At 37.3% G+C, this 21659-nt stretch overlaps 1 protein-coding gene and 1 non-coding gene across 2 annotated transcripts in view; both read right to left on the bottom strand.

The window, feature by feature from the left end:
- LOC149412141 (cell adhesion molecule Dscam1-like) overlaps positions 1-21659 on the bottom strand; it is a 386575-nt gene that overhangs the window by 305706 nt on the left and 59210 nt on the right. The gene's annotated exons all lie outside the window — the stretch shown is intronic.
- TRNAG-UCC (transfer RNA glycine (anticodon UCC)) lies at positions 4062-4133 on the bottom strand. The gene has a single exon. It is a non-coding gene; the product is annotated as a tRNA-Gly (tRNA).

Genomic DNA, 21659 nt, shown 5'->3' with positions numbered 1-21659 from the left:
TCACTTGGATTGATTTTCATTATAATATAATGTAACTCATCATTCTAGCCAGCAACATATGGATTTCCACTCGATGAGCTCATCAAATACAAATGATGCCATAGTCTTACTGGTTCCAGAAGGTTGGCAGTAATTGGGACTCAAAAAATGAAAAAAAGACAAAATATACTAGAACGATCTCTCGCTGAGGCTAGTATAGCCCAATTCCGCATAGATTGATTTAATAATAATATTTGGATGACTTGTAAAGCGCCGTTTTTGTGCAAAATCACATCAAGGGCGCTGTAAAAATTTATAATACATTTCTACAGTGATCTATGTTATTACTAACTATTTATGTAGATAATATACATTACAATACTTTCCTGGTAGGTCTCTTAAGATTAACACTCAATTAATATTTACTAATTGTTTATTAGCGAAATTTAGATACAGGATTTGGGATAAAATTGGAAAATTGGATATAACTGTCCTTTCTCGCAGGACTGGTATATTTAAGTAAAGGGTATAACAGCTTAAAAAGGTAAGTTTTTAATTTTGACCTGAATTCTGTTGGACTTGTTATGGATCTTAGTTGCGGAGGGAGTTTATTCCAAGACTTCGGCCCAGATACTCCGAAAGAGCGATCACCAAACTTAGTATTTGGCTTGCGCTTAGGTTCCATCAGTCTGCCTACAGCTGCTGATGTTGCTGATCGGGCTATTCGTGCCTGAAAACTTTTGCCGTAGCCGTCACCACGATAAGATACCACACGGCAGAATGTTTTAGCACAGCATAGCATGATAAGAGGAATGATGCTATTGAACGAAATTTATAAAACAGTATATAAATTGTCACGAAGCAGATCTCTCAAACCTAAAAAACCCCACGAAACTAACCTGGCAGCACAGAGCGACGCGCACATTCTACTGCGCACCAACGCCAAAGCCTCAACGGTTTCTGTTACCAGCGGCAACAGCAATGCCAAATCTAGCCTTAGTCTCAATAACATGTGCGGTTTGCTACTATAAAACCGGTCTCGGACGCTGAGTGCCAGACCCCGTTCACAGTTGTAGACGATCACAACCTTGGTTACCACTCCACAATGACTGTGAGTAACACCTCGATGGCCTCGAAACTCCTGCATCCCCCGGGACAACTCATGTAAGCGTATACCAAACCTTTGCCCCATTATGCGCCTTCTTTTAATGTCTCTTAAACACGTCTGCCAGTCAAAGCAAATACGAGAAAGAGATTGTTCAATTCAATCAGCAAGGAAATAATTTAGGATGTATACTGTGTCCCCATTTTGTGTTATACAATGTACCTGTTGACTGTAAATACACTCATTCATTATTCTCATAGGAGTTTCATTTGACGAGGGAAGTGGAGTCTAGATTGTTGAATGTCCCCCGTGTAAAGGCATTCCTTGCTGACCCTAACCTGAGCTGAATAATTAGATTCTCATGATTCTACCACTGACAATGCCAAAGCCGGCACTAGCGCTCTTCGTTATTCTCAACACTGGCGCATAACGCGGGGAGCTCCAAACTCAACACTGGCGCCCCACGCCAATTCTCAATAAAATATATATTTAATTACTCTATGAATAACAATTAAATCTTCTTGAATACCTTTCTTTGCAAATGTAAATAATGTTAAAGCGCGATAAGTGGAAGATTAATCTGTCAAAAATGATAATGTATTTCTCTTTTATACCCAACTACCTGACGTGTACTCGGCGTTGTTCGGGGACTTATAAATGGTTTGGAATAAAGTTCCGAGGTTGTGAATTCTAGTTTACCTGACAAGGTTTTTCAACCATTCACTTCTAAATCATATATTCTCTGACGTCTTATTTCACCACAATCATTAATTGATTCGTATTTTTAACGGGAGCGCGAGACTATTTATGCCTTTCGCTTCGTGTAGTGTCATGAAATCCACATTGTTACTGTTCGAAAAGTACATTATGCCGACTTTAACTCGACTCCATATCTCATTACCATTTACTACTGTATTCACCTTGTTATTATTAAAAAAACTCATTTTAATTCGATCACTCATCTTATTCCAGTGCATCACTCTTTAAACACTCCCGGCACTAATAAAAACAATCTTTGAAATTTTCATCAAAATCGGATGAACGGTGTAGGAACGCATACGGGACCAACAAAGAAACATTAATTTTTATATATTATACAGATAACATATTTTTAGAAAATTGTCAGTATTCTAACGACTGTAATATAATTCTTATGAAATAAAATGTTAATAATTTCATAAAGGTTTGCGCCCCCGCTAACCGACAATATCAACAAGCGCCATCTTTGATCATCCTTGATTATTCGCCACTTCCATATTGCCTACAAAATTCTCAACGGAATATTATTTAAATAAAATTATCCTGATTTACATTCTGATTAGAATTTATTCCATCCGCGCAGAATAAAATACTGGAGATACTGAATTGCCGCGAAGTTTCCTCTGAAAAAGCTCGAAAGCTGCCGTTTTAAGATTAAAGGGCAATGCTACTTCGTGAACTTTTATAAGATTAAGGTGAATTTGAATTTTGTTTGTATTTGCGCAAAGCCTTGTTGCGGTAGTGGGCGAATTTACAAATTGAGAAGAAGCTAAATTAGAGTTGCGGTCTGAAAAGAGGCTGTTCTTAACGTTTTGGTAAACCGATTATGCTAATGAAGAGAAATAATTAATTATCTTACAACTTTTTCAAATAGTTTCGAGAAATGGTTTTATTAATTGTACTCAGATTAAATTCCTGACCTCACAAGTGATTTAATAAAAATAATTCTTCATACAAAACTAAAGTTTTAATTTCAATCTTAAATTCTTGACAAAATAATATTTTTTTTAATTTCAAGATATAGCAAATATCTAGATCAAATATATACTGTTGTATTTATTTGAGTTGTAAATTAGAAAATATAGGATATTAAAGAATTCAAATTTTTCAAAATTTACAGGTGACTTTGACTTTTTTTTGTGCTTAAGTGGTAATTATTGAAAAAATAATCTTTACCATACTACTAAATAAATACAAAGATATAAATTTTTTTTTTTTAAATACGTTACTCTGTCGGATTTCTAAATTTATATAAGACAAATGTATGTTCCAATTTAAATTAGTGTTTTAAAAACGAAATTCAAACACATCAAAATAGTTTTTGTCTATAATGTATAAATAATGTTTATTTTATTTGCATACTTTAAACAGCAAATGATTTTTTTATTAATTACCTAAGGTAATCACAAATAATTGCCAAACATGCCATAAAATCGTGAATAATTCAGTTCTTTAACTACCCATATTTTGTAATTTAAAACACAAATAAAAAGGACTTTTTACTTTTTAATACACCTTTTGATAAAAAAAAGTGGGTGTGTCAAGCCTACGCAAGACAGAAGTGAAACTTCTAGTTTCAGCTGATGCTTGGCGTGGCGCAGTTCGCTGGTGTCTGAGAGAGAGGAAAGAAGAGAAGAGAGAGAACGTTCGTGAGCGGCTCCCCCACCTCAACAAGGTTTCACTTCAAAAATGCCACAGCCGAGAATCGAACCTCGCTTAACTGATTGAAAGCCAACCACGCTGAGCACCAACTGTAAGCAAAGCCGCATAAATTGATTATATTATGTAGGTTCTGAAAATATGAGAGCTTGTTATGTTTTATAATGTTACCTACATCACACCCAAAATATAATATATTTTTAAAAATAATGTACAATGTACAGAAATAGAATCCCACACAAGATCGCGTAGTGCGCTCTAGCGAACGGATATTTTATCAGAGGGAGATAGTTTTAATTTTTTTTTCTGTAAATTATTACATATTATCAAAATAAATAAATTAATTAAATAAATGTAATACAATTATCATAATATACGGATTAGATAATAATTTTAATCCAACACAATAACGCAAAGCGCGCTCTAGCGGAGTAATGTTTTATCACAGTGAGATAAGTGTTTTTATTATTTTGCAATATTATTTTCTTTTAAAAAATGTTCTGACCTACTAAAAAATAAGATATTGAATGAAAAAGGCGTTAAAAACAAAAAAATAATGTGCGATGGCCGAGAATCGAACTCGGATCAACTGCTTGGAAGGCAGCTATGCTGACCATTACACCACCAACGCCAGTTATCGGGATGAGCTAAGAAGCATTTATATGTTACTTCAAAACTTTGACTAGATCAAATGAACTTTAATCAAATATCTATAACAAATTACTATAAGAAATAATCATTTGCCTGAAATACATCAGAAGGTGCGCGTTCAATTCCAGCCAGCGTCATTTGTTTTTACTCGGGAGATATTTTCAATTTGTGTTGATATTTCAGGCGACTAATTATCGCTTATAATAAATTATGTAAGTTAAAAAATTATTATTTTTTTGATAAATTAATGTTTTTAAGACAAGATTTTATTTATGCATAGCACAAAGGATAACAATTATTTTTATAAGCAATAATTGTTCGCCTGAAACACTCATCCACATTGAAAAATCTCCTGATAAAAAATAAATGACGCCAATTCGAGTCCCGTTGGCGTCATGTATTTTTTATCAGGAGATTTTTCAATGTGGATGAGTGTTTCAGGCGAACAATTATTTCTTATAAAAATAAGTTTAAAAAATTTATTAAAAGAGTAGGTAGTACAGGGCTTTCAATAAGAGGTGTTATTTTGAATAGCCCGCTATTTTGGTAGATGTTCCTTTTGAAGCTGTCATTTTTTGACATTTGACAAGTAGAAACTACGCCATCAATAAAAATGGACTGATACACGCTTCAACAATGCATTGAAATTATTAAAATTCACTATAAAAATCGTAAAAATTTGGCAGAGACGGTTCGTCAAACTCGAACATTTTTGGGTCGTCGTGAAGCACCTTGTCGGACAGCAATTCAGAAATTTGTGGAAAAATTCGAGCTGTTGGGACAATTTAGTGATGTGAATAATAAAACCTGTGCACATCGCTCAAGAACAGCCGAGAATATTGCTGCTGTAGCTGAAAGTGTTGAAGAAAACCCAGGTTTGTCCATTCCTCGTCGTTTTTTGGAATTAGGCATTCCACAAACGTCATTACACCGTATTTTGCATAAAGATTTGTGACTTAAGGCTTATTAAGTTCAGTTAACAAAAAAACTCAAGGCGGTCGATCATCTACAACGTAGTATCTTTGCTGATTGGGTCCTTGAAATGCATGAAAATGATCCGGAATTCCATCGAAAAATCATCTTGAGTGATGAGGCCCATTTCCACCTCGGTGGCTTCGCCAACAAGCAAAAATGTCGCATCTGGGGCTCGGAAAACCAAAGAGTTATTGTTGAAAAGCCTCTTTATCCTCAACGTGTGATTCTTTGGTGCGGTTTATGATCCGACGGAGTCATTGGACCTTACTTTTTCGAAAATGAGCAACAGTTACGGTGAATGGATTGCGCTATCGAGAGATGGTTAATGATTTTTTATGGCCGGAATTGGATGGTATTGATCTGGATAACGTTTACTTTCAACAAGACGGCGCTAAGTATCACACACGCAACGAAACCATTGATCTTTTACGGGAAAAATATCAAAATAACACCTCTTATTGGAAAACCCTGTATGTAACAAATAGAAATGTACAGTTTCAACCGCATAAATAAACTGGCGTATAAATAAACCGCTAACCTCATTTTAAAAGTTAATTAATATATTTGTAAATACCTACCTACAATTCTAGGACGATTGTTTTGTTAGATCAATAATTTAGAATCTCAGTAAGTGCACCGGTAAAGGTCCTATTAAATTATGTTAAAAAACAAAAATACGTTTTAGCATAATTAATTATGTTATGCTAAAACATAACTATTCTGTGCTGGCTTTTTCCATCTAAGGCAGATAAAATCAATTAGGAGATGCCTTCCTTTTGATGGAGCGAAATCACTCATTAATTCGTTCGTTGTCTCACGTATGGACTATTGTAATAGTGCATATGCTGGCCTACCTAAAAAACGATTCAACAGAATCCAGTCCGTTTTCAATGCTGCGGCGAGAATGATTTTTGGTGAATCTAAGCATTGTCGTATAACCCCGCTTCTAAGGGATCGTCTTCATTGGCTTCGATGCCCTGAAAGAATAGAGTTCAAGATCTGCTTAATGACCTTCAAAGCATTGCAGGGAATGGCGAAAGCCTATATATCGGAATTATGTGTCCGACAAAACCTAAGCGATAGACAGCTTACTCTGAGGTCAGCAGATCTAGATGTTACCAATAGTTTAATCGAACTTTCTCGGTCAAATCGAGCTGTTTACTATGATCGCTCTTTTCGTGTAGCTGGCCCACTCATTTGGAATAAACTTCCCCCAGCCCTTACCAATATACAAAATTTGGCTGAATTTAAACGGGTTTTAAAAACAAAATTATTCAAAAAATCATATTTAATAATTTAAAATCATTTATATTCTCATGAATCTAAGCTTCTTTTTTAATATATGTACTATAAAAAGCCAGGTTTTGAAGTTTTCCGGTAATTGTTTGGTTTCGGTTTCCTCCTTATTGTACTTTTAAGTTTAATGTCCACCTATTATATAATATTTTAATGTTTTCCTGTTTTATATAATATTTTAATAATAATAATAATAATAATATTTTATTCCAGGATGTGGGGAGGTTTGTGCAATCCCACACGTCCCATATAGATATACATTTTTTTTTTGTACAATAGATATAATAAATTATCAAATAAGGAAAACTATGCAGGGTGTGGTCTTGAGTGCGCTTGGGCCCAGCGCTCACTCAGGAGTGGCGCTTGGTGCTGGTAGGCTGCGGTCACCAACGTATTGGCGGAGGCCATTAGCCGCATCCTGGCTCCAGTGACCCGGTGTCTCATCAGGCCGGCAAATCCATTCAGTCCTAGTTCCGTGAACATTGTCGATGCGCTGTTGTATCTTCGGTATCCAAATATTATTCTACAGGCGTCATTATATTGAATTCGGAGTCGTTCCATCGAGCAAGTCCGGTAGTAACACCATGTCTCACACGTATACAGGCCAGTACAGAATGCGTTGAACAGTATTTTTTTAACGGTATTGCTGCATTTGCAAAATCTGCGGGCAATCATGTTAGAAACTATGCTAAGGCTTCTCCTTTGTCGTTCGATATCGCCATCGTCCGATAGGTTTTCATTAATAATGTGCCCCAAGTATTTCACGTTCGAACATGTATTTATTTTTGCCTCGTTAAGGTATACGGGGAGCATATTACTTGTATCTTGACTTTTTCCGTGGTGGAACGCAATCAATTCCGTCTTCTTCGGGTTGTACATCATATTATGCTGTTTTCCATATTCTTCACAAATGTTTAGGAGTAATCTTAATCCCTTGATCGACGGAGCTAGGAGGATCATGTCGTCCGCGTAGCTTATATGATTCATACATATACTGTTAACACGACAGCCCGTTCTGATGTCCAGGCGACTTGACAACTCGTCCATGTATACATTAAATAGAATGGGGGACATACACCCTTCTTGCCTTACTCCTGACCGCAAATAAATTTTGGCAAGCGCGACACTCCTACCATGAACATGGTTGTGACATGTCATCCAGCTGCCCGTAAGGTCTTACTAGACAGCGGAATGTGCTTCCTTGGGTGGAATGCCTGTCGGACTCGGGACTACACTGGTGCCACCAGATGCTTCAAATGTCAGCAATATGGCCATATTTCCAAGTCATGCTCTCAGGAAAATGAAACTTGTCGCCACTGCGCCGCTGTGGGGCACACTCATGAGGATTGCCCCAAGAAGGCACTTCCCGCTGTCTGTGCTACCTGCACTCGCTTTAGGAAGCCTGCCAATCATCCTACGGGGGACAGGGATTGTCCTGCTCACCTGGCTGCCATTAATGCTCAAGTCCGCATGACCGATTATGGCTCCTCATAATTTACTCTCCCTAGGTCAGATTAACTTGCAGCGATCCCGGTTGGCCACCCTGGACGCGCAGCGGGTCATGTCTGACCTCAACATTGACATTTTGCTTATTCAGGAGCAGTACACCTGGGAAGGTAAGACTCCAATTGAATTTCCGGGAGCGGTACTCGAAGTCGGCTCATCTCCAGGGGCGGGTGTTCTGGTCAATACATCATTGATCAGCCCCCTCCTTCTGGCTGGGCTGTCTAATGAGTACCAAACCTGTGTATGTATTAAATTTGCTGATTCTGAGATCTATCTGATCTCAGTCTATTTTAAATGGGGGAACCCGGTAGAACCACATATCCTGAGTCTGACGCGCGCCCTAAACGCGCTTAAAGGTCGTAACGTAGTTATCGGAGGGGACTTTAACGCTCGCTCTCCTCTTTGGTTTGACAATACTAAAACCCATTCAGTACGATCACGGACTGACGCCGTCGAAGACCTGATTGCTGCGCAAGGCCTTTGTATCATTAACGAACAGAGTTCGTTCTTTACCTTTTCAAACACACTAGGAGAGAGCAACATTGATCTAACTCTTTGCTCTGGATCAGTTGCGGCCAGGATATCTAAATGGAGGGTCCATGAATGCGCAATAGTTTCGGATCATAGATTAATCACATTTACAATAGGTGTTAAGAAAACTGAAACTCCGAGATCCTCCTGGAATTTCAACACCTCAAGGGCGAATTGGGATAACTTTGGGGAGGCGCTACGAGATACATTAAGGGATTTTCATCACGTAGCAGCTAATGATCCGGACAATTTGGGGAACTTTTTCAATTCAGCCGTTGTATCTGCGGCTAATTCTTCTCTGGGCAGATCAAACCCAAAGACGAAAATTAGAACGCCGTGGTGGTCACCTGAGCTGACTTCGCTAAAGGGGGCCTATAAAGGAGCCTATAGGGCCTTGGGACTGTCCAGGAGGGGATGCTGTACGGAGGAGGAGACAGCTACCCTCCAGGCCGCTCTCAGGAGATCCAGGGCAACTTTCAAACATGCGGTTCTCCTTGCGAAACGAGCTGCCTGGCATAATTGGGTTAAAGATGTGGGCAACGCCAACCCGTGGGAAATCCACAGCGCAATTGAAAAATCCGTCAAGGGTTCGGATCGGTTTTTGTCTAGTCTAATTGGGAAGATTGATGGGAGGGACGCTGAGACTGTGGACGTGGCCTCTACTCTCAACACACTTTTGGGCAAGTTAGTCCCTGTAGAGTCAGTAATTGGGGAAAATGACCACCAAAAACAGATTAGAAATCTGGCACGGCTTCCACCCAGAGACCTCGCCCAAGAGGATAGAATCACTCCTGTCACTAGAGCTGAAATTGGTGCTATAATTAAGGGTTTGGGTCCAAAGAAGGCACCAGGGCATGACAGACTTAATGGCGAGATAGTGAAGCATGTCTGGGTCCACGCTAAAGAGGAGCTCTTTCAAGTGATGGAATCGTGCCTGAGAAGAGGAATTTTCCCTTCTGAATGGAAGAGGGGCGTGCTCAGGATTATACCTAAAGGGAACGGCAAACCACTCACCGACGTAAAGGCTTATCGCCCGATAACCTTGCTCCCAATCCTCGGCAAGATCCTGGAAATACTAATTCGGCAGCGACTTCGCAGTACACTTTCACCGTCCAGTGAACTACAATTTGGTTTCGTCCCGGGTAAATCCACCGTGCACGCCATTTCGTTTGCGCTTAACTGGGTGAAGGTCTGCACAAAGAGGTACGTTGTAGCAATCTTCTTAGATATAACTGGTGCCTTCGACTTCGCGTGGTGGGACATGATACGCACAAAGGTTAAAAGTAGGAATTGTCCAAAACGCCTGTTTAAATCGGTTGACAACTACCTATCGGGACGAACTGTCTCGATATCCCATGGTGATTTTACTATAGAACGCGAAGTAAATATGGGTTGTCCCCAGGGCTCCGTTCTGGGACCTGAATTTTGGAATATTGACTTTGACGACTCCTCTAGGTTACCCTTGCCTGAAGGATGTATCATGATCGACTACGCGGATGATAAGATGTATCTTGTCTCGGGGAACAGCAGAAAGGAAATTGAAGAAAAGGCTGGTGATGGTTTGAACACCCTCCTTAAATGGGGGGAGAGGAATAAGATGACCTTCGCTCCCCACAAGACAAAGGGTCTCCTGATGAAGGGCTCTCTCAGTAGAAAAAGAAACCCTACCATCCGGATGGGAGACACCAACATCAAATTTGCAGACACGGTCAAGTATCTAGGTGTAACACTCGATCGATCGTCCTCATTTCTGGCTCATGTTAAAGATGTTTCAAGCAAGGCTCAGGCGCTGTTCCTAAAGCTGAGGAGACTCTCCACCGCTGAATGGGGACTACGCAATCCGGCACTACGTGCTCTGTACAGGGGCGTATACGTTGCGCAAGTTTCGTATGCTGCCTCTGTTTGGGAGCACCGCCTGGATAACTGCCTTATACTCCTCGCTCTTACTAGGGGCCAGCGAACTTCTTTGCTGGCACTATCTGGCGCATACCGTACTGTTGCTTCGGACGCTTTGCCAGTTTTGGCCGGCATTTTGCCAATCGATCTGGAGATTAGGGAAGTCTTAACCAAGCAGAGACTTTCCAGAGGATCCCCGGCAACCCATCTTGGTGTCGTTCTGACACCAGGTGGACCGGGAACTCTCCCTGGACTGCTTCGGACGATGAGGGACCTTTCGCTCAAAGAGTGGCAGGTCCGTTGGGATAGGTCGAGCATGGGAAGATGGACCTTTTCCTTCTTCCCATCAGTTAAACTCAGAATGGAAGGGGCCTTCCTCAAACTGGACCATCACATGACGCAGCTCCTCTCAGGACATGGGGAATTCAGGGGGAGGCTTCACAGCCTTGCCCTGTCTACCCATCCCAATTGCGCTTGTGGCAATACTTACCAGTCGGCCGAGCACATTCTGTGGCACTGTGAGATCTTGAAGGATGCCAGAGACGAAATGATAGACGGTCTGAATGTCCCCATTAGACCGGTGTGGAACACCGATCTTGTTTCTAACAGAGTTAATTTCGAATGTCTGAGGAAGTTTACTAGGATCTGGGTTGAGAGATGGTCTGTGCTTAGAGTCGCTGACTAGTGTGATAACTGAGAACCCCTGGTGTATTGCTCCTGCTCCATGACTAATTCTTTTACAATTCTCCGATTATTGTTTATGCATTCTGTTCTTCTTATTTTTATTATTTTTCTTTCCTTACTGTACCAGCTGCTTCAGATGATTTTCTTTCGTTTACATTTCTTTTAAACAACTTGTATCCTATTTTCTTCTAATTTTCAGTTTTCTTTTCTTATGTTTTGTGTCTAAGGTAGACACACTGTCCTTTTTACAGACATTGCAGACACTCTTTATATATCTTTGCTTAGCTAATTATCTCTTTTACTTTGTCTTTTATCTTATACTTCACATACTGTCCTCTTTACAGACCATGCAAATGTTATTTTTATGCTTTCTACTTTTGTTTTACTTATTCTACCGATGTTCTTAAGTGGCAGTTTTGGATTGTTTATTGTTTTTCTTTTTATCTTTTCTTTTCTCGTTTTTTTTAAATGTATTTTTTTTTTTGTTTTCTTTCTTTTTTTCAGTAACGGCAACGAGTTTACAGGCTAGAACTGAACTCCGTTGTTTGTTTTGTATTGTTTACTTTTCCCCAATAGGGGTTGGACAACGGGCCTCGTCCCCGCATGCACTGCTGGAGATTCTTTTAATTTCTTGTTTTTACCGGGGGACTCCGCCAATCACCTGCGCCACCCCTGAGGAGCGTTGGTGGTCAGAGGGGTGACTGTGCGGATTGGGGTAACCTCCACCCTGCCTCCGACCTCCTGACGCTTCTTTCCCCTAGGTTCTTTAGGGTTTATCCCTCTTTTTCCCATGCTTATCTTCAGGGCACCACCGGGTGGTCGGCTAAGGGGTGTGGAAGTCCTGACCTGCACCAGTCACCCCAACCACCACCAATCTCTCAACAGGACTGCCAGACGTGGCTCGGCGAAACTCCCCCGTCACTCTATTATTTCACTTTGTTCTTTTTGTGCTTACAGGTACTGGAGTGTGGGTTCCCTCCACCAACTATTTGCCTGAAACTTGTTACTTGCTTGTTTGATGCTTATTGTTCTGTGTTGTCTTTGGATTAATACCTGTAAGCGCTCGCATACCGCTTTCTAACACCGTATGCGGGGACATTGAAGGTCTAGCTTCATTTATATACTTTGTAGAGCCGTTTATTCAAAAATTAGATTCATGCGAGAGCTCCGAAGGGGTGACCATAAGTCACCTATACCGGGGTGGGACAGGGCGGGTGTAACCTTCAATGACCGCAAATATATCGGCTGGGAGTATGTACTTGCCCACCGTACAACATTTTCTTGCTGGAAGTGCCATCGGGATAGTATGTTTATAAATGAGGTAGGTATATTCCTAGCTTTCAATTTATCCCATAATGATGATCCCATAATTTTAATTTTAAAGTTCTTATTTTTCGTGCACTGTCACTGTCTTTTATTGTTGTCCTCTACTAAAATAGCACTGTTATTGTTAAATTTTATTCTCTGCTTTTGTGTAAACCGTTTATTCTTTATTTCATATTATGTAATTAATTTTTTTTAAAGGAACACAATAGGAAATTTTATTTTAAGTTTATTATAGTTAAGCGCACTTGAAGTGAAACAACACAAAACTGCGCTATATAAATGTTATGTTATTATTATTATTATTATTATTATTCATTAATATTTTAGACGCAGACCATGTTTCGCTAGTACTCTACCTTCATTAGGCCTGTTGAATATTAACTAACTAATTAACTGAATAATAATACCTGAATTGACTTACTGATTAATTGACAGCTAGTTAATGTAATATTATATAGTTCTGATGAATCTTGGATTCAGAGAATCAGCTTTCTATAACGCTACCAAAAAAAAAGATTCGCAAATAATTCAAGGCTGTAAATGTTACTATTAAGATGAATAAAGAGACGCTTAGATGATGAATTTAGAACGATTGAATGAAGAAAGAAGATAAGGAGAATACGTGTTTAATGGTAGATGAAGTAGGGGACGCCCGACAAAGACCCGCCACGATCAAAGTGAACGAAATAATCGAGTCGGGCAATATCAAGAGTCAGAATAAGATAAGGGTTAATGGACAAGTTTTGATGAAACAAGGAGTTTATTCCGAGACTAAATTGTTTTGTGGTCCATTCTATCTGCCTACCCTTGAGAAAAGGCGTGACGGTTAGTTATTTAGATTATATAATATATTCAACTGAATATAGTATCTCTAAAAGTGTGATCTCCGCCGATTTTGAAGAAAAATAATGCCACCAAATGACGTGCATGAGTCTTTTTGATGTATAGGCCCCCAAAAGATGAATTAAATTGATTATCTGATCGAATTTAGGGTGAATTGATCCCCTTTCGGGCACACCAACACGCACACAACAAACTTTTATCGTTTAACCTCTTCATTGCTATCATACCTTCATAGTTCCCGAATTCCCTTTACGTGTAAACCGTTCCAACATGCATGCCTTCATGAATGAAGGTATACATCTCATATTTTACCGTCGAGAGCCTCTGGATTCCAACCCTTGTGGTTTTTATTACCTTTAATTCACCGGCGGAGGAAAGCGCGGAGGGTAGTTGACAATAATTTAAAAAACATTTCCCTTGCAAAAACTCCGGAAGTAAGCGTGAACGTGCTTCCGGTGAAACGTGCTTCCGGTAGCGACTTAATAACTCACCGTTAATCTGTGGCCTATGTTGCTCCTAGAAAATTTGCTTGTACACGATGTCTGGAAAAGTACAAGCGGGAAACTGACAGGAATCTATGCCACATTATTTGGAGTCGATTTTAATGTGTTTAAGACTCGTTCTTAAATACAATAAATCGACTTTTTAAAATGTGAATTTCGCACAAGAATCCCAACTGCACCGGACCGTCTGGAGCCAGTGAGACTATAGCATCCCTAATTGGAGTATGTTATGAGGCTGAAGGTATTGGGGAGGGGTAAGGAGATGGTGAAGAAGAAGGTAGGAGAGAACCTGGCAACCTATTTCACAGAATTTTTTAAATATGAATGGTGGTCTTATACCGGGGCGATACTGGGAGTATCTATATATTATTTATAATTAATTAATTGTGAGATAATTCCACGCCAGGGTTTAAACCCGCGACCTTCGAATTGTTTGTCGAGAGCCTTACTGTCTTAGAGCTGTCGGCTTCTGTGTTTCTTCTCTTTTACAATATGAGTCTCTTCAAGACCCACGTTCGCTCCCCCGTATTCTCCAAATCTCCACAGTCCGCAATAATCGTACCCTGTATCTATATGAAAGAAAGTTTACGGAAATCGCGTAAGCAGAAGGTTCTATAAGTTGGTACCTAGCAAAAACGCGAAGGCTCTACAAGAGTACAAATACACGCAGGTATGGGACACTTGAAGTTGTAATATGTGAAATACGAGGAAATGAGATAATGTAATGAACTTTCCAAGTGTTTTAACTAAACCTGAAGTTTTGCTGAACCAATCTAATTTATATAATAAAGAGAGACCACTGTTGGTTAAATATTATTTTATTTGTAAAGCAATTGAGAACCGAGGTAATTAGTTAATTTACTTAGGGTTTGTTAAAGCTTTTTAAATAACTTTATCAAGCCGTCCCAAAACAAAGTCCATTAGGTTTTTAATTACATAAACAGAAAAAACTAAATGAATAGTTTTGGCTTCTAAAATAAAACCATGATAATAATTTCAAGTAGAAAAAAATATTAAAATTTTATTTTTTAAATATGTTGAGGTATCTAAACGTATTGGCTTTTAAAAGAATTGTGAACTTAAATTTAATATTTTCAGTCTCAAAAAATAATTTTTAGAGTAAAAAAAATGCAGAGTTTACGCAAAACTTAAAAATATCAACACAAACATATTCCCTCTAGGAGAAGAAAAAATTAAAAAAGATTACCTTTCAAAATCACAGAACACGTTACTTTATATGGCAGTGACGATATTTCAAGGAATACTGACCAATATAAAATGAGAAAAAAATTTAAAAGAATAAAAAATATTTTATATGAATTATTTATTTGATTTTATTTTATTTGTGTACAAAAATTTTTACAACATTACAGATATTTTATCTAACTAATTGTAAAAGTACGATTTTCACAGTGAGAATGTAGCGCAAAAAACCTTACAAACTCATTGAATTTTCCGAAGAATATTTCCCCTCAGCATAGAAGCTCCTAGTGAGGAGATCTAAGAAACTTTTCTTAATCTATTTTAAAGGTTCTAAAATATCAAAATTATAATACAATGGCAAATTTTACGAACATCTTAAGGCCCCTTAGTAAGCGTTCAAAGATGGTTTGAAAGGGAGATATGTAAAAACGAATGTTAGAGTGAGCGCGCTAATATTAAAAAACGATCATAATTAAGCAAAAATTATAAAAATATTTAATAAAACACAACTCGTTTTAAATACAGCAAAAGCCTCTCCACAAGTCTTTCCATCTCAGTCGCATTTAAAGATACACTGGGATTTTTTTCACGCCTATGACATATTAAATAACAGAAAAAACGTGTTTTTAATTATTTTCGGAGCTTACTTTGCGATTTTTTTTTGTATTGAGGGAATTTCATACAATTAAAGTTTCGGCAAAATAAATGGAAAGATATTATCGTAAAAACTAACATATATTTATTAAGGAATTTAAAAACTTAAAGCTTTAACGAGAAGCTTGTTATAAGTCAGTAGAAATTTGGTATGCGGCGGCTTAGAGCTTATGTATTATTAAAGTGCGTAACGTATCTTCTTTTTTTATTTTGATCAGATTAAGTTGAAGATTTACTGTGGGGAAATAATAAAATAAGCTTTAAGTTCCTACTCATGTACCCAACTCATCCAATCTTTCAACCAGGAATTCCTTTTACTTGGATGAATAAAAACTGTATTTATTGCTCACTTTCTTGGTTTATCCTTAACACAACTTTATGCGAATGATACTTTCTACCCTCTCTGTTCACACCATAGAATGACAAAGGTTCTACCTATATTAATAACAAATTATTTGTGATATATTTTTTTAAAAACTTATAATGGGTAAACATATGTTTAAAAGACAAGGTTTTATGCTGAGCACAAATGATTATAAAATATATAAATATCGGAACGTTTTTTCAATTTTTATTTCTGTTTCAGGCCAATAATTATTGCTTATAATAATTTTTTACATTTTTGCTTTGCATAAAACCTTGTCTTGTGAACATATGTTTCAAGGACCAAACCACATCTCACTGGGGAACCAGGAGAATCTGGGTTTTCACCACAACCGACCAACGTTATCAAAACCTCTGACTTCGCATCCACGTCTTGTAATTATTTTGCAATACAAACGACACGAAACTTATTTTTTCTAATATTTTTTTACACACAAGTTACATACACATTTTCAAAATAAATGAATAAATGTTTAAAAATAGTAAATTAAGTTAATGCATAGAGGAACTGCCTGTGATAAAAAGGAGAAAATTAACTTTTTAAACGAAATAAAATACTAAATTTCATGCATTGAATGCATAAAACGTATTTTAAAAAATGTATTAAATTTTTTTTTGCCCGGAAACTTGTAAATAAAAACAGATTCACAATTCAACCATCAATTTGTTTGAATATACCTAGAAACCAAATAATGTAACACTTGTTTTTGAGGCGTCACTGTGTTGCCCAAAAAAGTCATTAGAAGGCAGTCTTTCTGCGTGGTAGTGATATCAATTATCATGTAAATATCCGTGATTAGCATAGTCGTCCCTTGATGCAAAAGTTACTTTATATACGGAACATGGTACATCAACAGAAAATATTATTTTTTTGTTACGTTTATAAGAAGAACGAAATAGAATGTTCGCAGGTAATATAGATATAATCGTGAAAAATATTCGTCATAACCCACGTAATGCGATTCGAGTAACACACTTTTATACTTGCGTGAGAAATACAAATAGCACTTCTGCAGCTTCATTATTTGCTCATCATATAAATTCAAACCCCTTTCACACTAACTATGATAAACATTATCATACTTACTCTGGTTTTTATGGCTGCTCTAAGCCGGTTGGTTGTAGGGGTTGCAAAACTACAGAGATATAGATTTAATAAAACCGATTTACTTGTAATTTTATCTCCAGTTTTAAAAAGAATTAACGGTGTACAAAGGAATCAGAATTTGAAACAAAATATTTTTAAAAAAATGTACAATTACATGGGTGACTAAACTGAGTCTATTCAAGGCATGAAATGAGTCCGATAAAAACATTAAAAGCTTAGGTTTTTTTTATAAAATGTTAAGGTTTTAAATTTTTTTAACTATCACACATGTGGTATATCTGCCAAAACCTGTGGGGTTTTGTCATCCACGATTAAGGTTTTGTTGTGAGGTTGAAAGAAGGGCTAGAGAAAGGGTTGGATAAGGGATAGTTTCGAAGTAGGTACCTGGATATTGAAGTCTGGTCACGAAACATGGCATAATTTCTTTAAAAACTTGTGGATTTTTTTGTTGTTTTAAAAATGGTTTTCCCATTGACATCAACTTTTAGATTATGAATGGTAATCTCTTGCCAAAATGACATTGCAAATAAATTTTGTCATTATTACCAACCGCGACCAGATGGGCATCCCGTAGCTAGTTGAATAGTGACTACTCCAGCCCGCTGTAATTCAACGTAACTCAGTCCTAAGTGTTGGGTTAGATTAAATTAGGATAAGTAAGGTAAGTCTTTCGCCAAAGCAACACTGCAAATAAATTTAATCATTATTACCGATAAACAGGGATCACTAAAACTGGATATGCGTGGACTTACCAGATAAATAGTTAGCGACTACTCCAGCCTACTGTAATTCAATATAAATTTATCCTAAGGGTTGGGATAGGTTGGGTTAGGTATAGTTAGGTATCACACTTCTTCGAACTGATTCGTGGATGGTTTGAAAATCCGACTATCATGGAGAGTATTAGTCTCTATGTTCCTGATGGTTATCTCCGTCACCGACAGCATAGACTGTTTTATCTCCCGGCCTGCAGGACTAACTTGCCAATGGTCATGCCGGTGAGGAGAGCAGTCTTGCTGTTGAACAGAATTAATTCGGATATCGACATATTTAGCATCGGTGAAGCTGCCTTTAAAAGGCAAGCTCAATTGATGCTGGTATAGTTGATATACCGCTTACTTATTATGTAATACTATTTTACAAATGTACTGAAAAACGAATTAAAATGTAATTTTGTAATGATATTAAAGGAATAAACTAATTGAATTGAATTGAAGTTAGGTTTGTCTTTCACCAGAACGATACTGCAAATAAATTTCATTATTATTACCGATAAACCGGAAAAACTAAAATTGGATTTGTGTGCCCTACCCAGATGAATAGTTGGCTACTAATCCAGCCCGCTGTAATTCTACTTAAATCCGTCCTAAGTGTTGGGTTAGGTTAGGTTAGGTAAGGTTAGGTTTGTCTTTCGTCAGAACAATACAGCAAAGAAATATTGTCGTTATTACCGATAAGCCGGATAACTAAAATTGGGTTTGCTTGCCCTAGCTATTTGGATGGTTGCCGTCTACCCCAGCCCGCTGTAATTCAACATAATTCCGTCCTAAGGGTTAGGTGGTGGTATAACTCCTCGTGAGCCGCGGAGGGTAAGAAGAAAATACGAGATCTTCCAGCTACCCTCTAACATCTAGCCCCTATCTACTCCACCCACCAACCTCTTGCCACACTCTGTCCCGTACATAAACATACATTTCTCATGTCCTCGAGATGTACGGAAATTCTTATTGCGTTACCGACCGAGAAATGAAACGCTTTCACACCATTATGAAAATGATTACTTCAATATTCTCTTAATTCTATGAAATATGTAAATAAATATATCTAGGCACTTGTAAACTAACATTTTCTAAGTAAGTTCATTTTATTCATGGAAAAAGGAGACTGTAAATACATATGGTGGGTACCAAACGGTTATATTAATTTAAAATCGTTGAATAAATTAGCTGCAACGATTATAATTATCGTACCTACATGTTTCCAAATTCTATCACTACAATAAGTGTGGTAAAACCATGTATGAACTTGTGAGAAATATGGAGATCCACAAAAGAACGCAAGGCTGATGTAAGCGTAATGATTAAGATTAAGAAAGAGACTCTCAAATGGTTTGGGCACTTAGAGCAAATGAAAGAATAAAGAAGTGTAAGGAGAATATATGACGCAAATGTGAATGGTAGAAGAATTCAATGACGCCTACATCGGTTTTTGGTTGAGTCGGGACATGTCCAGAGTCAGAATAATAGAAGATTATGTATGAGACGATGTGTGAATGTGAATTAGACAAGGTGTGTGTGCCAAGACTATGTTGTTTGGCTGTCCATCCTCTCTGACTACCCCTGCAGGGAAACAGCGTGATTTTTAGTAAGCTAGTTAGTTCTGTAAAAACGTGCAGAAGGTGACTTTGTTCTTGATGGCGCTGGTGACTGTTCATTTTTACCGTTCTACCGCCGAAAGATTTCAATTAAAAAATAATTTTGAGTAAGGAAACTATGCTCTGTAGCAGCAATTTGAATATTCAGCTCTGGCGACATGAAATTTGCACATTTTTTTTAGTCAAATTTCGAGGTTTTTGAACAGTTTTTGACTTACTACAACATTTTAATTAAAGAAAACAAAGTAATGTTAGCCAAACTTTTAAACAGTAAGATGATTCGCAGATTTGCTAAAATTTTACAGAACATCTGTTTTATTTTTGAGTAGACAAGAAGACTCTGAATTTTCTTTCAACAACAACTTATCTTCAATTTTATTGAAATAACTTTTTCTACTAATAACTTTATTAAAGTTATACCCATCAGGATTCGATTCTTTTTCAATTTTATTCCAAAGCATATATATTTAATTGTATTGGAATGACTTTTTCTACTAATAACTTTATTAACGTTATATCCATCACGATTCGATTCTCTTACAATTTTTATTCCGAAGCATATATATTTAAATTTATTGAAATGACTTTTTTTAATAACTTTTCAAGGATATAACCATTGACGTAATATTATCAATCATCTAATTGGTAACAATACCTTACCGCTATTAAATATATAAAATATTTTTTATTATACACATAAACACAGCAGTTTTATGTGTATAATAAGATTTGCTTGCCGAAACGCGCTACCAAAGTCTCCACTCGAGGAGGAGTGGGGCCCTTGCAGTAACGGCGAACAAAATTCTTAATAATTTAATAGATAGCCCATACCTTCTGGAATGCTATAAGTTGTTTGTACCGAACAACTACAGCCAGGGACGGCACCATGATCTGCTATGTATCCCACGTGGCAGAACGGACGTACTGGCTCGGCATAGCATGACACGAGGTATGGCGCTGTTAAACAACGCCTCCCTGACTATAGATGTTTTTAATAGTAGCCTTGAAAAATTCAAGAGGCATGTCGATGCCAAAAATCACTATTTATAACTTGTTATTTCTATTCTTTTTTATTTCATTGTTTCATATGTAGTTCATGTTACATATGTATTGTAAATGGACACACAGTCTGTAATACACAAAAAAAATATATATTTTAAATAATAACGAATAAAAAAATAACGGAACTATAACCATCAAGTAGAACCCTCTTGTAAATATTCTTGCTGATGGTGTGCATATATTTCCTCTGTTAGGCATCTATCTTATTTAAAATAAGGTAATAAAACCTAAGATGTTGTGGAGGATAATTAAAAAATATATGTTTTAGTAGAAATGACAGATGTTTGAAAAAAAGAAACATCGAGTTTAAAAATGTATAACTTTTGAACGTGCCATCTCAAATTGCGGCAACATCTTAGAAAATATTAATAAAAATTTGCGTTTATTTTAACAAAATTGATTGAATAGATCTTAAGATATCTTAAACACCAGTTTGAAAAAAGTATGTCTTGAAACCAAATATTTTTTAAAAGGACCTTACGCGATTTTCTTTCTAGGGTCTGCCATTGCTGCAACGATGTCCTCCGACTCCTTTTGAGAAGCTTTTTTCAATTTCCTGTTCTTGTTGAGCTCTCGTATTGGCTATAGATATTCGTTCTGCCGCGCTCACTTCTAAATGCTATAACTTTGAAAATAATTTTTGAATTTTGAAATAGTTAAACGTTTAAAATCTTTTTTCAAGTACAAACAATTTATCTAGTAAAAAAAGTTCGATTTTTTTAAATATCAAGGTGGAGTTACCCCTTAACAACAAAATAAACTAATAAATCTAAACCAAATATTGCACACCTTGTATCTCTGTCAATCTCAATGATAGCCGAGTGTTTTGAGGCGTTGTCTCCGTAAGCCAGAGATTCTGGGATCTATTTCCAGTTGCGACCATTACCTTGTTATTATCTGTGTCTCGCACTTTTGAGGCGTTGTCTCCATAAGCCAGAGATTCTGGGATCTATTCCCAGATGCGACCATTACCTTGTTATTATCTGTGTCTTGCACTTTTGAGGCGTTGTCTCCATAAGCCAGAGATTTTGGGATCTATTCCCAGATGCGACCATTACCTTGTTATTATCTGTGTCTTGCACTTTTGAGGCGTTGTCTCCGTAAGCCAGAGATCCTGGGATCTATTTCCAGTTGCGACCATTACCTTGTTATTATCTGTGT

Source organism: Hesperophylax consimilis, chromosome 24, assembly GCF_061612785.1.
Source record: "Hesperophylax consimilis isolate HC1 chromosome 24, BYU_Hcon_1.0, whole genome shotgun sequence".
Classification (NCBI taxonomy): Eukaryota; Metazoa; Arthropoda; class Insecta; order Trichoptera; family Limnephilidae; genus Hesperophylax; species Hesperophylax consimilis.
The sequence above is the reverse complement of the archived record's forward strand: the minus strand, read 5'-3'. Positions and strand labels throughout refer to the sequence as shown.